Genomic DNA, 19,409 nt, shown 5'->3' with positions numbered 1-19,409 from the left:
CGGCCCTCCTCCTCTCCAAGCAGAGCACAAATTCCAGCTCGGAGGAGGCTTCCCCAGAGAGGGCTCCGGCACCTGTCTCAGCCCGAGTGTCCCTGCAGAGGAACAGGGCATTTTTCAGGCACTTCCACAAGCTCAGGGTTCCCATTTCATGGGGAATCTGGGATGAAAATGGCCTTTTTCAGAAAGACAAATGCAGACGAGATGGATTAGAAATTATTTGGAAAAAGTGACCCTTCTTCCAGACAAAGCTCACCAAGTCATTGCCTGCATTTCTCCTTTTCAGGTTCTTACAGTCATCTCCTGAAAGGTCCAGATTGTTCTGGTGCTTTTCATGAACTGATTGAACTCTTGATATATATCAGTGCATGAGATGTGGAAGCTTCTAAACTGAACACAGAAACAAACTCCCTCTGTCAGCCCATTTCCATCTTCTACATCACTTTCAGCTGTCCATGGGGATGTTGGAATTATTATCACACAGCTCTCCATTTCTGGCTGCAGGCTCTGGAGATTCTTTCTCTGCATTCAGTCAGGCTTGCATTCCCTGACAATTCCTGGTAGCCCATCATGGTTTCTTAGGGTAGAACAATAACAGTGAAAATCTCACCAATGGCCCAACTGCCCAGCCCACAAGATAAAGAAAGAACAAATTGTAAAGTTCTTCAACTATTTGTCCCACTTTTCTGCAAGAGTCAAGCTGCACACATGGTGTGGAAAGGCAAAGAAAAGCTGCAGCTGGTGGCACATCTTGTGACAAAAGCTGCTCAAAGCTTCCTCGTCTTCCAGCCAAGGTTCTTGGAAAACTGAAACAGCTTTTAAGAAATGAAATGAAAATGGAAAGAAACAATCCAAGATGTATTTCTCTGTTTATTTTTATGCTACCCTTTTCTATCTTTCACTACTTCTCCTTCCCACTAATTGCAAGTGGATCTCACTTCTATGATCCAAGACGTGGCAAGTTTTAGACAGTGTAAAATACCATGAGCTACACACAGTTTGCCTTCCCCTGTTTTGTTTTGTTTTTTGGTGTTTTCTTTTTGGAGATCAGTGCTGGGGACTAAGTGCAGTTCTTGGGTCAGGTACAAATTCAGCATTGAGGGAATGTGCTCCAAGAGTGTTTGACCCTCAGCAGGGACAATGCACAGCAGTGACCGAGGGGATTCCTGTGCCCCTGGGCAGGAGTCCAGGCTCTGGGTCTGGGCTGGACACGGCAAAGTTCCCGTGTTTGGACAGGCTCAGGAGCTGCCCCGGGGAGCGCGGGGCTGGGCACGGGGGCGAGCGGGCAGCGGACACACGGACACGGGACACACGGACACAGGGACACATGGATATGGACACACGGACACGGGGACACACGGACACTCGACACACGGACACGGGGACACATGGACACGGGGACACACGGACACGGGACAGATGGATACAGGGACACACAGACACGGGGACACATGGAAACGGGGACACACGGACATGGAATTTCAGCTGCAGCGGCTGCAGTGGCAGCAAAAGCAGCGAAAGCAGCGAAAGCAACCAGCACTAGGGTGAGCTGGTGAGTGAGCCGGGCCAGCGGCAGAAGCCGGGCCGTGCCGGGCGGGGCTGAGCCGGGCCCGGCAGGGTGGGAGCTGCCAGGACGCCTGGAGGGAGAGCGGGCGTGGGGCCAGCGCAGGGCGCAGAGCATCCCGGGCTGGCTGAGGGGTTCCCGACCCCCGGCACGGCATCAGCCCCACTGACGGCATCGTGCTCCTCCCGCAGCCCCACGGCACCAGCGCAGCCCTGGAGATCGCGCTGCTGGACAAGGTCTCCTCTGGCTGTGCTGGTGTCATTCAGCTCCTGCAGTGGCTTCAGCTCCCCGACAGCTTTGTGCTGGTGCTGGGGCATCCGGAGCGGTGCCAGGACCTGTCGGGTTTCCTGGCGGAGCGGGGGTTCCTGCCGGAGGAGGAGGCGCGGGGGCTGCTCCTCCAGGTGCTGGAGGCTGCAGCATCCCCCTGATGAACTGTGTCTGTGTTCCACAGGAACCCTGTCCTACAGCCCACCAGAGTAGATCCACCAGCAATGCTACCACGGCGAGGCAGCGACGATCTGGTCCCTGGGCCTCCTGCTGCACCACCTGGTCATGGGGAAGCTCCCATTCAGGAGGGGCCAGGAGATATCTGGGGAAAGATCTTGTTCCCACGACGGCTCTCTCAAGGTGGATCCTCATCTGTGGGCACAGGGGGAATACCAGTGCTGGGAGACAGCAGCAACTTGTGGGCGTCCTGCTCTGGCAGCTGCTGAGGAGGTGGCACATGTCCTGCTCTCCTGCTCTCCTCCAAACAGAGAATCCATGGGGAAGTTTAGGCCCAGCTCTGGGCACACCCAGCATGGCCTGGGGACAGGAACAGGGGGCAACTTCTCCAGCTGACTGGTGATTGCTGGTTTCTCTCCCCAGGGTGCCAGGATGTCATTAAGAGGTGTTTGTCCATGCAGCCCTTGGATAGGCCATCCTTAGGAGAGATTTTCCGTGATCCTTGGGTGCAGGGTGTTCCTCTGCCCTAGAAGATGGGAGAGATCCAAGTGCACAGTTGGATCCAGGGGCCTGGCAGGTAACAGCTCCACACATCGCTTGGCAAGCAATGGCAAAGCCAACCAGACAGATTTTGTCCTGCCTGTAGCTCTGAGCAGGGGTCAGCAGAAGGGAACACGCAGCTCATGGGCTGGAGCTGAGCTGGAGACCTGGTGTGGAAAGCACTGTGGGCCACCATCCCCCTGGTTTTGCTTGCCATGGTTCGTGGATGGCTGGGGCCCTGGGCAGAGCCCTGACAGCCTGGTCTGGCCCAGGGAAGGAGAAGGAGCCCCTGGAGAAGCTGTTCCAGGTGGGGCTGCTGCTGCTGGGGACAGCGAGGATGACGTCAAGGATGACAACCTCTTGCTCCACCTGACCACCGGCAGGCTGAAGATGGTGGACTTTGATTCTGACACCTCCTCCAAAGCCAGGTTCCACAGGGAGTTTGCAGATGAGTCCACACACAGGGGAATGCTCCCAGATTTGGGCATTGCACAGCCTGGCCGGGAACCAAAGGTTCCCCCTTTGCTGGGGCGGATGCAGCTGATCCTTCAGTCAGCTGCCAGGCTGCTTTTGGCAGGGCTGGGGGCATGGGCTGGGGTGGGTACGAAATGGGAGTGGGCTCCTGGCCCTGCCAACAGCCCCCAGCACCCACCGTGCCCCGGGCTGGGGCTGGGCTGGGGCAGCCAGCCTGACACAAACAAACCCCCATGGTGGGAGCAGAGGTGGGACTCCAGACCCTGTGCAGGGGCTGCTTTGCTTTGCAGGCAAGGAAGGGCTTGGGCTGCTCCACTGCCCTTGTTTCCTTTGGGATCACCATGGGGGCCGTGCAAGGGAAGGGAGAAAGCCTGGGATTCCCTCCCCCATGGTGGGTTTTTCCCTGGCACGCAGGGGTTGGGCATTCCTTAGGGCCCTGACAGAGATAAGATTTTTGACCTTTTTTCTTGTTCCCCTTTTTGTCTGTAATCTATTTTCAATAATTTGATGTTTGTTTTTCTAGAGGAAGCATTCCAGGTGGAGATCCGGTCTGGATCAGGACGTGCTTGGGAGCAGCTGCGGCGTGGATGGGCCGTGCCCTTGGAGAAGGCTGAGGGCATCGTTTGGGAGCAGCTTTTCTTCCAGCGGGGGATGGCGTGAGGTGGGTCCTGTCTGCTGGGGATGGTGGGATCAGAGCTCTGGGGAGATGGCAGCGAGCACAGGAGCGTCCTGCTCTGGGCAGCTGCTGAGGGCTGGAGGTGCCGTGGCTGGCTGCAGGCTGGGCACATGTCCTGCCCTCCTGCTCTGCTCCCAAAGGCAGCAGTGATGGGCAGCTCTGGGCACAGCTCTGGCACGGCCAGCATGGCCTGGGCACCGCGGGCGGCTGGGACAAGGGGACAGGAGCCTTCAGCTGACGGGGCTTTCTGGTTTCTCTCCTTGCAGCCGGGCTCTGCGGGTGCTGAGGCTGCTCTGGGCTCTGCCAGGGCTTGAGAATAAATGTGCTCTGTTTGCCACACGAACATCGAGGTGAGTGGTCTCTTTGGCTCCAACCCACTTTCCTCCCCGAGCCAACGTTACCCACTCCCTCACACGTTCCCCCCGTGCCTTCCCACTGCCTTGTCCTGTCAGGGCTCCCACAGCCCCTCATCCCTTCGTGGGCCCGTCCCCTCAGGGTCTCCCCAGCCCAGCCAACCTTCCCGGCAGCAGCGCCGCAGCCCCACAGGAGCTCCAGAGGAGCCCCACCAAGAGGCACCTGGGAGCCCTCAGCAATCCAGCCAGCAACACACGGGCAGGAGGACACGGATGGCGCTTCCTGCCTGGGACAGGGCTTGTGGCCGTCTCCAGGCACTGCTCTCACAGAGATCTCCACAGCTCCAGCCTCTGCCCATCTGCTCTGTGGGCAGCACAGAGGCTTCAGCAGAACCACCAAAGGCCAAGGGGCTTCTGGCCATTTTCCCTGCAACCCTGCAAGCCTGGGCATCTTGCTGAGCCCAGGAACCATTTTCTCCCTCTTCCCCTAGGCCCTGCAGAGCCTGGGCAGCAAAAGAAAGATGCTGGGAGTCTGTCTATTACAACACATCCTATATTAACATGCTAAAGAGAAACAAAAGAAGAAAAGAACAATGTTAAAGAAATAAAACATTCCTGCTGGCTCAGGTGGCCCCAGCAGACAGAGCCTCTGGAATCAGCTCTCTGCAGAGCTCCAGCAGCGCAGCCAGCCGAGCCCCGACAGACGAGGCCGTCTCCTCCATGCCCTGCAGAGCCGATCATGCAGGTTATTGAAGATGGAATATGGAGCTCTCTCTGCTTCCTGGAGGATGTACAGTGTCTGAACTGCCAGGCTTCCGACGGCGTCACTGATGTCATTGGTCAGGCCTTCAAGGGCTGAAAGAGAGAGGAACAGAGCCATGGTCAGTTCCCACATCTGAGGGGACCCGAGGGGACTCTGTGCCAGGGCCATCCCAGCCGGCTCTGGCCATGGCCAGCAGGGAGCAGGGACCAGCTGGATCAGCCCGAAACTGCTGGCCACGAATCCCCCAGGTGCCCTGAAAGCTCTGTGTGCTCTGCCCACGCCGGCCCTGGTCCGCACAGGGAGCAGAGCCCTCCGCAGCCGGGGCAGGGCTCGCAGCTCCCCCGGCAGCCCCCGCTGGCAGCCCGCTGCCCTCACTCACCCTCAGAGAGGAGCTGGAGCTCTTCCTTCCTCCCCCTCAGGTGCCACCCGGCCGTCCCTGGGAACACAGAGCCTGTCAGGCCCAGCGGCACAGCTCCCTGCCAGCGGCGCCGCCAGCCCTGTGCCCACACGCCCTCCTGGCCCGGCTCGTGGCTCACCCATGAACCTGACGGCCGCCTCTCGCAGGGGCTCCTGTGGGCTCTGCAGGTAGGGCAGGGCCTGGCGCAGGTGCTCGGCCACGCTGCTGCTGTCCTCTGCCAGCTGGAGAGAGCGACAGGAGGGAAGGGTTGGCCCCGCAGCCCCCCGGGCCGGGGCTCCATGGGCACCCGGCTGGGGCCGCAGGAGCCTGGAGCAGAGCCCGCGCGGCCTCGGGCTGCAGCAGCGGGCAGGGGCACAGCTGCCAGCCCGCACACCGAGCACCGCGCTCAGGGGCTGCTCCAGGCTGGGGCTGCGGCTTCCCGGCCCTCCTTACCAGGATCTCAATGAACTTCCACAGCTTCTCCTTCTTTACAGATTTTTCAAGATGTCTCCTGTTCAGGAATTTGGCCACACAAAGGAGGGTTTCCTGAGAAGCCTGGAGAGCAGTAGAGACACGGAAATCGCCCTACAGCCCAGGATCAGCATCCCTGTGCCAGGGCCAGGAGGAGGATCCAGCCTACTAGGTGCCAGGGCAGGAGGCAGCCAAGCCCTCTCCCAGGGGAACAGCAGCAGCCCGCGAGTCCTCACCTCTGCCACACTCTGATTCTCATCATGGCAGTGGAAGAAGAGTGGGAGCAGGCTGTGACACACTTGTGTCATCAGGAGCTTTTTTCCTTCCTCTTCTGCAGTAGACAGCAAGGTTCGAAATACAAACATGGAGATCCACTGCACATGCCAGTCATCCTGTGTAACAGGAAGGAAACAAGACCTTGGCATCAGCTGATTCTGGCCCACGTTGGTGCAGGCCTGCATCTCCACAGGGCACCAAGTGTCTGGGCAGCAGCCAGTGGCCGTGGCTGAGGGCACAGAGCCTTACGTGTTCAAAGAGTGGCAGGAGCACCTTAGCCAGCTGCAGGGCGATGGGGATGGGTATTGGGGCGTCATTATCCAGGAACAAATCACTAACTAGAACAATGGCCATCCTGACCACATCACTATCATTTTCCTGCAGGAGCTCCCCGAGGCTTTCGGTCAGGCTCCACATTCTTTTGGCCTGTGCGGAGCAAAGGTGTGTGAAAGGCCACCCTGCTGCCACAGGGCCCAGAGGCCAAAGGCCTGTCCCACAGCCCTCGGGCAGCTGAAGTGGGAGGCAGGAGAGCTGGGAGCGGCTGCCCCAGTGCCTGAAGCCCAGCCAAGTTCCAGCGACTGCGTTCCCCAGCCCCACGCTGCCTGCACGGCTTCAGCTGCTGCCCCTCCTTACCAGCGAGGGATTATCCCTGAGCAAGAGGAGGGCCCTCAGAACCTGGCGGCGCATCTCTGTGCACTCACTCAGCAAGTGTGTCGACAAGAGATCCATGATGCTGTCACCACATGCACCCAAGTCCAGGCAATGCAGGACCTGAAAGGCACAGGGCAGTGACAGGGGACCCGGCCGGCAGGAGCCCAGAACCGCACAGGGCGGGGACCAGGCAGCAGCACAGGGCGTGGGCACCGTCCCAGGCAGCTGCGGCTACGAGAGGGCAGAGAGCTGGGAGGCAGCGCCGGCCTTCAGACTCACCTCCACAAAGAATGCCATGGCAGGGAAGTTCCAGTATGGCATCTCTGTGCTGAGCAATTCAAGGAGACAGCCTGAGATGCTTTTACACAAATCGATGGATTCATTGTGCATCTCCCTGGAAGGTGGAAAATGGCACTAAGATGTGGCAGCAGCTCTCTGGCCTCAGAGAGAAACAGACAACCTTCCCAGGCATCGCCTGAGAAAGTCTGAGAAGATCAGAGGAAAGAATGAAAAAACATTCTTATCTTAACATGCTGCACCTGGTATTGTGAACATCTGAATATGTTACGGAGATTTGTCTACCTAAGCGTGATTTTTTAATTAACTAATGGTGATAATGTTTAGACTTGAAAACCCATTAAATCAATCTATATCATAACTATCTATAAGAACACTGGGTTTCTTAATAATAATTATTATTGATTGGACCTCTGAAATATATGGAGTCAGTGATAATGATTACCCAGCTGGGGGCCTGCTCCTATGACACTAAGACCCTGAGCTGGGGGGGAAGCCCCTCCCAGGACAGACTGATGCAGTTCTTGTCTTTACCCCCCACCCTGCAGGGGGACCTGGGCCCTTGGAGATGTGGCTGCTACTGGGCACCCTCCTCTCCCAGCCTTTCCCAGTCTGCTTGGCCGTCCCTCGTGCCTCTGGCCCACAGCCACAGGGACTGAGTGGGATACCCCAGACACAGAACACAAATGCCGGGAGCAATGGGGAGAAGGGGGTCTCACCTGGCCAGCAGACCCACGGCATAAATGTGGGTGTCAGCACAGAGCAGCGTGTCCCAGCCACGCTTGCGTTCCATTGACAACACCACATCCTCATAGTCCATTTGGCACAGCAGGGACTTCAGGGTCCTCACTGCAAACCTGAGTGCAGAGCAAAGCCCGGGTCACACTCGGAGCACTGGCTCCTGCCCTGGCCGTGTGGCAGGGACAGAAGGACTGGGATAGAGCACCTGCTGGGGCTGGTGGCAAGGCCATGTTCTTCCTGGCATCCCTTCCAGAAGGTATCCACCTCCTCTGGCATCTCTTTGGTGCTGAAGAACACTTGGAAGAGCAGATGCACAAATAACTGCGGGAAATGCTCATCCACTATATCTGGGACACAGCGCTCCTGGAGGATCTTCCATATTACCACAGTTGCCTGCAAAGGACAAAGCCCCCCAATACAGCGCTCAGTGCCGAGGTGTTCGTGTGACAGGGCCCGAGCGTGGCAGGGAGAGGCCCAGAGAGACACAGGGGGAGCAGCGGGCCTGGTGGCCCTGCAGCTGTCCCTAGGCCAGCTTTCAGGCCCTGAGGCAGGGAGATGCAGTGGGGGAAGGAGGATGGAGAGCTGCTGGACAGGTGACCTTGGGGCCAGCAAAGGCCACTGGCAGAAACTCACAGCCAGGACAAAGACACCCGTTTTGTCCCCATCGGAGGTGCACGTGCTGTGCTCTGGCCAGCTCCCCAGCACATCCAGGAGTATCTGCTGTGCCAGCTCTGCAGTCCAGGGCGTGCACATGATGGTCTTCCACATGGCCATGGCAGCTCTGTGGGGTTAGAGATCTGTTTCAGGGGATCTCAGACACAGCACCGTGGCCTGGGCATCTCTAGGGGCCTGGGTTGACCGACGGCTCTGCCTTTACCCACTGCCCCTCTCCAGAAGCAGCCAGGCAGCCCAGCCCTGTGGGGACAGGCCCCTGTGGGGCAGCGAGGGAGAATGGCAGCAGGCTCGGGGGCTGACGTGCCAGGGCTGGCAGAGGGAGCAGCCAGAGGGCCCTGGGACTCTCTGTGGGTCAGACACCTGGCACAGGCTGTACAGGGCGATGGGTTGGGGTGAGCCCTGAGCCCTCTGGGCAGGTGGGCCCCATACCTGTCACAGGATGGGGACACACGCAGAAGTGTCATTACTGCGTCATTTGGCTGCGCTTCTGTGAGATACAGCAGGGCGTTGTCCAGCCTGTGCTCTGCAGAATCATTGGCCATGAGCCACTGGTGGATGTACCTCACCATGGCAGGCACCTGGAGAAGGCACAGGGAGACTTGGAAAGCAGCCAGAGGGACCAGTGTTCCCAGTGTCCCCAGAGAAGTGCTTCCCTTCCCACCACAATGTGATGGCCTCAAAGGCTCACAGGGCCCAGCACTGTGGCTTGGGAAGCCGTGTGACTCATGGGGGAATTGAAGCCTGGCCACAGCTGCCTACTTGCTCTGCTCTGGAAACACCCCTCTGCACAAGCAAATCCAGCAGGGCGGCACTGGTCTCATGTCCGAAGAGCTCTGAGTAGGCTCTGAGCCCAGGGCCCATGGCGCTGGTCTCTTCCTGCCGAATTCTCTTGATGAATTTGCAAACGAGCTGTAGGAGAAGGGCAAGAAGCCAAGGAGTGCTGCAGGCGTGCTGCTGGGCTGAGCAGTGCCAGCAGGCCCAGCCCAGGTGGGGATGGCTGCAGGTACCTGCGCTGTTCTGCGGAAGCGGCCACGGCTGCGTTCCTGCTCTCGTGTGCGCTGCACGGCTGCACCTGGCAAAGAGCGAGCGCAGCCCGAGCTGAGGGGCTGCGGGAGAGGCCGGAGAACACAGCCCAGCCCTGCACTGCCCAGGCAGGGACAGCCCCGTGACGGCCCAGGGCACGGAGCACGGCTGTGGGTGTCTGCCCGGCCCCTATTCCATCCTGTCCATGGGCATGGCCCCAGAAGCTGGGATGGGATGGCATGGCATGGCATGGCATGGCATGGCATGGCATGGCATGGGGCCAAGCTGGCTGCAGGCACCAGCCCTGTGGCCCAGCTCTGCCACTCACCCTTCTGCCGTGGCTGGAACTGCTCCACCTCTTCAGGCTGCAGTGCTGGGGCAGCTCCAGGGCCTTCTTTCTCCTCCTTCCCCCAGGCCAGCTTGGGCACGCTCGCAGGTCTGTGCTCTACGACACTGCCTGGATTCATGGCTGCTTGCAGAAGGTGAAAAGGAAAAGGTCCGAGTCAGCAAGTGCTGCAGTCGTACCTTGAGGGCACCTGCAAGAGTGAAGTCTTGGCAAGGGTACAGGACAGCAAGTCCTGCACTCTGGTCCTGGGGGCTCCAGCCACAAGGAAAGGAGACTCCTGTCAAGGATGGTGCAAATGCCACGGTCTGCCCTCGAGGGCAGCTGCAGAAGAGATGCCTCGGGAAGGCCAGGGGTCACCAAGTGCTCTGGTCTGGCCACAAGCTCACCTGCAGGAGTAATACCTCGGGAAAGCTCCGGGTCAGCAAGGAACAAGTGGCTGTGCGAGGGCTCCTCACAGCACCGCTCTCTCACGTCCTCTCTCGTCGTGTGCACCGAGCACTGTGGAGTGTAACTGTAACTTGTAACTGCCAACACCTCTGCCAGAGCGTGTCACCAAGGGCCCTTGGAATCCCTGTCCCGTTCCATTCCACGGTGACCATGCTGCACCGTGTCACCAAGGGCCCTTGGATCCCCTGTCCCGTTCCATTCCACGGTGACCATGCTGCACCGTGTCACAAAGGGCCCTTGCATGCACTGCCACCTGCCCTGGGGCCACCCCCAGCCCCCCAGAGTGGCCCAGGGTGGAAGGAATGCCTTGCCCCAGGTGTGTCAGACAGCCCAACAGGATCTTTAGGAAGGGCTCAGCCCATCAGCAAACGCTGCCCTGCTCTGCGGGCTCAGAGCAGCAGGAGCCCCCGCAGCTGCCGACGCACCCGCGGCGGGAAGGGCACGGGGCCTCCACAGAAGCTGGCACGGCCTCCTCGGGACACGTCCCACATGGTGGCCATCATAAGCACGGCCGTGGGACACAGACCAGGAACGTGTGGGCCAGGGCAGGAATGCTGCTCTGAGCCCTGGGGCCCGGGCAGCGCTGACAGCAGCAGGTGAGGCACAGTCCATGCCCAAGCAGAGTTCCCCCGAGCCCTGGCAGCACCGGTGCCCGTCTCCTGCCCCAGAAACCTGTGCCCCAAAAGGGCTTCTCTGCCAGAGGGCAGCCAAAGCTGGTGTGCACTGGGGGCTGTGCTCCGTCCTACAGGGTCTGTGGGGAGCAGCACCTGGAGCAACTGGGGGCAACACTTGGCGCGTGTCAGATGTTGTTGCTCCTTCCTGGAATAATATTTTCATGGAAGGGATTAGCAGCAGCACAGAAACACCAACAGCTACTGAACTTCACAGGACAAAGAGACTCCACCGAAACACTGCCATGTTTCCTTGTGCTTTTGTGTCTTTCTTGCACTCTGAAAGTAAAAGAATTGGCCAAGCCCTGCTATTCAAATCTCCAGCTGCTGTGTGTCTTCCTGTGGCAGCTCACTGCAAACACAACTGGCTGTCTGCTCAGCTGGGCAATGGACGGCCACAAACAGGGAGGGCCCTGGTGAACATCTCTTTGGTCTCGTGGGGCAGCGAGGGCACAGGAGACAAAGACTGCTCCTCCCGAGTTGATGGGGCAACAGAGAGATTTTATTTCCCAAGCCCCCCCTTACACAGGGCATTTGAAAGACCAGGCCTGGAAGCTCTCATTGGTTTGAGCTCCACGCCCCTTCAGGTTCTGGCCCGTGAGGTGCCTGCAGTTTTGGGAGATATTTGATTGGTCAAGACCCCTGTCAATCATGGGAACACCTCACCCTCCTTTTCTTTATAAAATTCTGTGTATTGTTCTCTGTCACCCATCTGCAAGGGCCCTTTGCCAACATGGGGACAGAGGAGAGCGTGCATCTAATTTACACTGGAGCTGCAGCATTCCCCTCCAAGAACTGTTAGGGGAGAACTCAGGCCACAGGCATAATGCTTCTTGGTTACAAATTGAACTTATCTCTAAAAGCAGAAAGCCATTTAACCCTGAGCCCATTTAACCCTTAGAGAAAAACCCAATTTTAAAAAACAACCTTTCAGCACTTGATCCCTTGGAAAAAAACCAAACTCCCAGAAAACAATCTGTAAACAGAAAAACTGTTTGCAAACTTGAGAAATAATTTGTAAACAAATCAAATCCATCTATGAACTGTCCATGAGGCAGGTGATCATTTGTAATGCTGTCTGTGGTTTCCAGTGTCCATATTTTAGGCAGCTGTATTGTACTGTTGTAGGATTTATTGTAAAACATGAGAACAGACTCAGAGGGGAGGAGGGTGTACCCTCAATCCAACCCCTTTCCCCTTTTTTCTTTGTATAAAAATAATAATAGGAACAGAACATGGACTTTGAATACTATTAACTTATGCAACGTTTCATCCACATTTACTGATAATAGTTGTCTTTATCAGCCAGGTTCAGGGCGAAGAACTTGATTGGGAGATGTTTTGATCAGGGCAAGGAACTTGGTTGGGAGACATTTTCTGTATTTATATTTTATCTAGTGCAAACCATATACTTTTTTCCCTTTGTTAGAAGCTAGAAATTTTGTTGTTGACTTTAATAGCTGACTTTTCACTTTTAAAATGATGACAAGTGGCAGAATGTCAGTGAAAATCTCTGCAACTGCAATTTGCTTATGATAAATCAATGTTCTATGTGTACCTCAGTGGATATTCTTTGAATCATACCAGTTTATCTTGAAGCAATGCAAGAATAATTACTCGAATATTAAGAAAAGACATGTTAATGCACATACTAGGACTTCTTTAGGACAATGATTTACTAAAATATGAATATCAATCTAATATCGATATCCAACTGAGATGGACAAAAACTCTCTACGGGTTTAAAGTTAGAAAGTGTATGTTTATTGAGACAGCTGGGCAGTACCTGGGATAATTCCCTAATGCACACTGCAAAAATCACAGGTATTACAAAGCTTTTATATTTACAGAAGTCTTGAATACACAAAATATGAATGCATATTCATATCCCTGTCACTTCCTCTGATCCGCTTCACATGCTAATTGGCAAAAAGGCAATTAAGCATGTGTAGTTCTGTTCCCTGAAATGAGTCAGGGGTCCTTTTTGGGGAGGGGTCTCCAAAATGAGGAAGTAAAATAAGTCTTCCTCGTTCTGACCTTTCTGCCTTTCCCATGCACACGTGACAAATGAATCCTTGCCGTTTTCCTGTGCTTAATGGATTCCTAAAGTATGGGAAGTCTGCAACTGTTTTTGTGTCCCTGAAATCTGTTGATCACATTCTGTTTCACATGATAAGCACAGCTACCCAAGCATAAAGCTGGCAAGCAATGAGTTAATAGATCCTGGATATCTTATCTAAGATCCAGCTACTGTTAACTATGAACAAAGCCCATTTATCTACTTCCGATAAGTCAGCAACATCTAATTTAACTATCATCTTAACTTTCCTAAAATTCTTAATTCTTCAAAATTAATGTCTCACTGGGATTGGGGACAGGGAATGGGAATGGGGACAGGGAATGGGAATGGGGACAGGGAATGGGGAATGGGAATGGAGACAGGGACTGGGAGTGGTGACAGAGACAGGGAATGGGGACAGGGACCAGGAATGGGGACAGGGAATAGGACTGGGACAGGGACAGGGACAGGGAATATGGTACAAGGATCAAGAATGGGGTCCAGATTGGGATGGGAGCAGGATGGGAACGGGACAGGGGGGACACGGGAACAGGCAGGGGCCAGGGGAGTATGGAAGGGGAGTAAGGAATGGGGCAGCCGCTGCAGGTGGACGAGGCGTTGGGATGGGGGCACATGGGGACAGTTCCAGGGCAGGGGATCCTTGACCAGCTGCCCAGAACCTCCACCAGGGTCTCCCAGGGCAACTGGAGCCGCTCAGCCTGGGGTGCCCAAAGCCCTGAGAAACTCCCAGGTCCCTCCCAGGAACCCCCAAGTCCCTCAAACCCAGCATCCCCCACATCCCTTGCAAGACCCCCCCATGTCCCCATCCTTGTCTTAGCTCAACATCTTTATTTTTACCTGCTTTTAAGAGTTTTGAAAGGGCAAAGAGAAATGAAAAGAAAATCCAGGCCACGGGAAGCCAGGAGGATGTGGATCCCCCCAGCCGGGTGTCTTCCCAACATGGATCAGCAGCACCACAGGTCACCAGGGCTCTGCCCACCGGGGCTCACTGGGGATCATCCAGCACAGATCCTCCCGTGGGGCATGGAGCTGGAGCAGCGCACGGAGCTCTTCCCACACTGGGGCACTCGCAGGGCTGCCCTTCGTGGTGCCTCTGCTGGTTTGGGGTCAAGGCTGAGCTGTGTGATGAGTTCTTCCCACACCTGGGACACTTGTGGGGCCTGGGACATCACCAGGAGCGGGGCTGGGATGTGCCCTGGTGCCTGGGACATCACCAGGAGCGGGGCTGGGATGTGCTCTGGTACCTGGGACATCACCAGGAGCGGGGCTGGCTCTGATGCTCTCCGGTGCCTGGGACATGACACGGGGCGGTGCTGGCTGGGGTTTGTTTGGTGCCTGTGCAATCCCAAGGGCAGTGTCACAGCGGGGCAGCTCTCAGTGTCCCCAGCAGGTCACAGTGTCCAGGGCAGCCCGTGCCAGCGGTCACTGCGCACACAGGGCAGGCTGGGCTGGACAGGGGACGGGGCAGAAACGCTGCCCTGGGACTGGGGTCTCCCCCTGCCTCTGGGGCCCAGCCCCTGCTGGGAGCGCCTTGGGCAGGGCACGGGGCTGCTGCTGGGCCAGGGGGACAGGCTGTGCCCCCTGTCCCCTGCTGCTGGGCCAGGGGACAGGCCGTGCCCCCTGTCCCCTGCTGCTGGGCCAGGGGGACAGGCCGTGCCCCCTGTCCCCTGCTGCTGGGCCAGGGGGACAGGCCGTGCCCCCTGTCCCCTGCTGCTGGGCCAGGGGGACAGACCGTGCCCCCTGTCCCCTGCTGCTGGGCCAGGGGGACAGGCCGTGCCCCCTGTCCCCTGCTGCTGGGCCAGGGGACAGTCCGTGCCCCCTGCCAGCTGCCCAGGCCCCTCTGATGCCTGTCCCATGTCCCTGTGGCTCCTGTCTCCACCATTCCCCACCACCTTCACTCCCTCCGTCAAAGCCCCACTCAACCCCTTCACAGTGACCTCTGGAAAGAAAGAATGAATGAAGGAAAGGAAGTGTTGTCTGTTCACCCTGGCTGGATGTCAGGCACCCACCAAAGCTGCTCTCTCACTCCCCTCCAGAGATGGACAGGAGGGAGAAAACAGAATGAAGGCTTCATGGGTAGAGCTAAGGACTGCGACAGATCACTCAGCAAATGCGATCATGGGCAAAAAATTTTCAAAATTGGAGATATTAATGGAATTTTTGCTATCTGGATCAGGGCAGGATAGTGAGAAGTAAAACAAAGCTTTAAAAACACCTTCTGCCCTTTCCTCCCTCCTTCCCATCTCTACCTCCCCCCGCAGTGGGTGCAAGGAGACAGGGAATGGGGGCTCTGGTCAGTTCATCCCCTGTTGTTTCTCCTGCTGCTCGGGGGGAGGAGTCATTGCCCTGCTGTGCCAGGGGTCCCTTCTGGAGACACTTCTCCATGAACTTCTCCACGGTGAGTTCATCCCACGGACAGCAGTTCTCCACAAGCTGCTGCAGCGTGGCTCGCTCCTCCATGGGCTCACAAGTCCTGGCAGGGCCCTGCTCCAGCGTGGGCTCCTCTCCAGGGGTTTGCAGGTCCCTGCCAGGTCCCTGCTCCAGCACAGGTTTCTCATGGGGTCACAGCCTCCGCTCAGGCATCCCCCTGCTCCCGCACGGGCTCCTCCAGGCGCTGCAGGTGCATCTCTGCCCTCCGTGCCCTCCATGGGCTGCAGGGCCCAGCTGCCTCCCCAGGGACTGACCAGGGAATCTCAGGGCAATCAGCTCCAGCAGCTGGAGCAGCTCCTGCCCCTCCTGCCCTGCCCTGCCCTGGGGATGTGCAGAGCTGTTCCTCTCACAGGTCCTCACCCTGCTCCTCCCTGCTCACAGTCACAACTCCAGCATCACCCATTTTCTTTTTCTTAAATCTCTTATCCCAAAGGCGTTACCACCATTTCTAACAGGGCCAGCCTTGTCCAGCAGCCAGTCTGTCCTGGAGCAAGCTGGAATTGACTCTGTGGGACATGGAGGAGCAGCTGCTCTCACAGAAGCTGCTCCTAGATGCCCTGCCTTACCAAAACCTGGCCATGCAAACCTGGTATAAGTATAGTAGAGTTTTTATTACCACTATTAACTCTTATCATTTCTATTACCTCTATTTTTGCTATTAATGGTACAGTTGTTATTATTATTACTAGTATTTTTAGTCTTTTGGACTCTATATTAATAGTGGCTAGATTAGAACTGGAAACAAAGGTACTTCATTGCAAGTAGCGGTTAGAGTTTTGTCAGCCTCTTGCCCTGCCCTGTTCTGTGTCATTGCTGTGTCTGTGTGTGAAGCTGCTGCTGCCAGGCCTCCCTATTTCTCTGGTTTGGGAAATTCCATGGCATTGCTCACATGTCAGAAAGAGAAAGCTCATTCCATTCAAACGCATGCCCTTAGCTCTTTGAGTCCCATTGTTGGAAGCTTGTTTTCTAACATTGTTGACTTTCTCAGCTTCTGTTAATATTTGTGATTTTGTAACAAAATGTTCTTGGATGTGATTGTGCAAGATTCTCTAATCAGCTTCCAGTTTGCTCTTGGGTTTCTTACCGGTGTGTCCAAGCTGAAGGCAGCATTTTGGGTGGGAGGCTTCAGTGGGAGGTGGGATTGCCTCGGCAGCAGCTGGTTTTGCAATGTGAGCAGCGCTGACAGAGATTCCGTGCGTTGAATATTCCGCCTGGTTGGAGCCGCAGTGCCCGGCTGGAGGGAGCCGCGCCGGGCGCTGCGGGTTGTGCCGGGCCGGGCAGCGGCCGCAGCCCCGGCAGGGCCCGGCCGTGGACACGGAGCCTTTGCTGGGCAGGGCTCGGCCCTGCGGCGCCGGGCGGGCGGTGCCGCTCCCGCCGGGAGCCTGCGGGAGCCGGGACAGCGAGAGAGCCCGGGCCGAGCATCAGCCCCGGGGCACGGCCCGGGAGGGGGCACAGCCCGGGGGTCCCGCAGAGCCTCCCTGCTCCAGAGCCGCGCCTGCCGCAGCGGGGCAGCTGCGGCACCTGCGGGGCACGGAGGAGCCGCAGGCGGCGTTCCGAGCGCTCCTTCGGGGCAGGATTTTGTCCCGCTGCGGGGAATTCCCGCGGGCCGGGCGGGCCGGGGCCGCTGCCGAGCGCCGCCGCCTTTCCCGGGAGCCGCCGGGCAGAGCTCTCTGCTCGGGGCTGGGAAAAACACCTTCACTGCCCTGGGAACATTTAAAAAGTTTCATACAGGACAAGAGGAGACAAGGGCCATAGAGCAAAGGTTGTTAGGGCCGGGTGCATCTCGGCACTGAGCCAAGAGCACACGGTTATCTCCGGAGATACCCCTTGAATACCTTTTCCCTTACACCAGCCGGTTGCATATTCATAGTCCCTTATGCATAGTAAACTTTTTCCCAAGCTAGTTTACATATTCCAAGAACTGTTTAGCATGGCTCCTCCTCGGTTCCACCTTTTTAGGGCATGTGTATTCCTTGGTTGTGGTTTTGGTCCTTTTTTATCATCATCTTCCGTTTTGGCCCCAGCCCACACTGCCTTCAGACGGTGAGTGCTGATGGTCAGCAGATCTGTACAGGTGTCCTCATCCTGTGCTCACTGGATGTTATCCCATCCAAGCAGGCATTTTAACACAAGCATGCTTCTATCACCTATGGCACTACTATGTCTGAGCGTAATCAATGAACAACAGAAATAAAAACTATATAACAAAGTTATTGTAACACCACACATATAAAATCCAATGGAATATTTGCAAAAAGCCAATATTATAATATGTATCTATAACAGGGCCAAGGGCCGGGTGCCCGCTCGGTGGCCCCGGGACAGCAGAATTTTGGGGTCCCGGTGCTGGCTGCCGGCAGAGCCCCGGCGCTGGGCCGGGGATGCGTGGGACCCTCCCGCGGTGGGGTTGGGCTGCCCGGGGCAGGCGCTGCATCGTCAGCCCGGAGCCACCGGGGATCGCCCGGTACCGGCGGGGCGGGGCTGGGGAGCGGAGAAGGGCGGCACCGGAGCGGGGGGACCCTCTGCAGCCTGCGGGGTCGTACATACCGATAAGGGGGTCCCCGGGAGCCTGGAACGTTGTGAAAAACGCCAATCACTTGGTTTTTAAAATTTTAAACATTTAATAATAATAAAATGGTTATAAAAATAGTAACACAATTAGAGTAATCAAATTTAGAGTTAGGACAATTACAAGACAATAAAAAGCAAAAAATTATAGATGTCCAGATGCTCTCGGACACTTAAGCCAGGACAAGCATGCCTTGTGAACAAAGGAATAACCTTAAAAGCAATAGCCTATTGCATATTCATGTATCTCATACATGATGCAGAAATTCCTTGCAAATTAGGAACTTTTCTGGATTTTGTCAACTTCTTTCCCTTAATCCTGGTGCTTCCATAAAGATGGAGACAAGATGGAAGAATGTTTGTCTTTTCTGATAAGGAGGTTGTAACTCTTTATGTGCCCCAAGTCACCGCCATCCCTGTGTGAAGAGTTTATTGATTATCTCATCTCTTGCTTGGGCAAGTAAAAAAATCCTACATCGCAGAGTTTCTATTTTAATATTATGTTGTTACCTAAAACTCTATTTAACACACTACTTAAGAGAATGAATACAGCATAACTTTCTAACATTACACATATAATATTCATTGTAACATTTGAGAAAAGCCAATCATAAAATAAGCATTCTACACAGAAAGTGTTGAAATGGTAAAACCAGTCAAAACCCCTTAGGAATTGGAAGGAAAACCAGAGGCAGTGGCAGCTAACACCTCAGAAACCCGTGGCTTTTGCTCCTCTCTTCGACCTGAGAGCTTCCTGGGCAGGGGCGACTCTTCCAATTGCACCAGCGTGGCCATGGCTGGGAAGGGCAGCGAGCAGATGGGTTGAGCTTCTCCTGCCAGCCCCTGAAGTGCCAGCTGTCATTTGTGTGCGCTGAGGATTCCCTTCAGGCTCGGAGCTGGCGCAGCTGCTCCTGGGCGCTGCTCGCCCGCGGGCGCAGCGGTGCTGCAGCCGCTGTCCCGCACACAGGGAGGGCTCTGGAGCCTCCCAGGGCACCAAGGAGCGGAGCTGGGAACGTGCCGGGATCTGCTGCAGGACCGTGGGGCTGTGGGGGATCCTTTGGTCTCTTGGATGGGGCAGGGAGGGGGCAAATGGAATCAAGGTGAGACAGGGATCAGGCAGCCCCACGCCAGGCAGCGTTTTCTCCTCTGAGAGCTCCTCTGAGCTGAGCGAGCTGGTGAATCCTGCGGAGCAAATGAGACCCGGGAGCAAGGGAAAGGCTGGCTGGGAAGGAGTCAGATAAACCCAGTGGGTATTTCCCTTTCCAAGGGGCTCCTGGGGAGACAGAGGAGACAAGAAGGATTCCCCATCTCATGACATTCCTTTTTTTCCTTCAGTAGCCCTATTGCAGTCACTGCATACAAGAGTTTAGTTGATCCCTTTGATGCCAGGGAGCACCCAGAACTTGAACCTCGCTGGATCCAGCCCTGTCTGCCTATCACTGAGCAGAGGGAAAAGATAAAGAACCTGGGTGGGGGTTGAGCCAAAATGGCATTTTGCCACTTCTGATCTGCTCCCAGCTTTTGC

This window comes from Lonchura striata, chromosome 5, assembly GCF_050655825.1.
Source record: "Lonchura striata isolate lonStrDom1 chromosome 5, ASM5065582v1, whole genome shotgun sequence".
In the NCBI taxonomy this organism is placed as follows: Eukaryota; Metazoa; Chordata; class Aves; order Passeriformes; family Estrildidae; genus Lonchura; species Lonchura striata.
Note: the sequence above shows the minus strand (reverse complement) of the source record.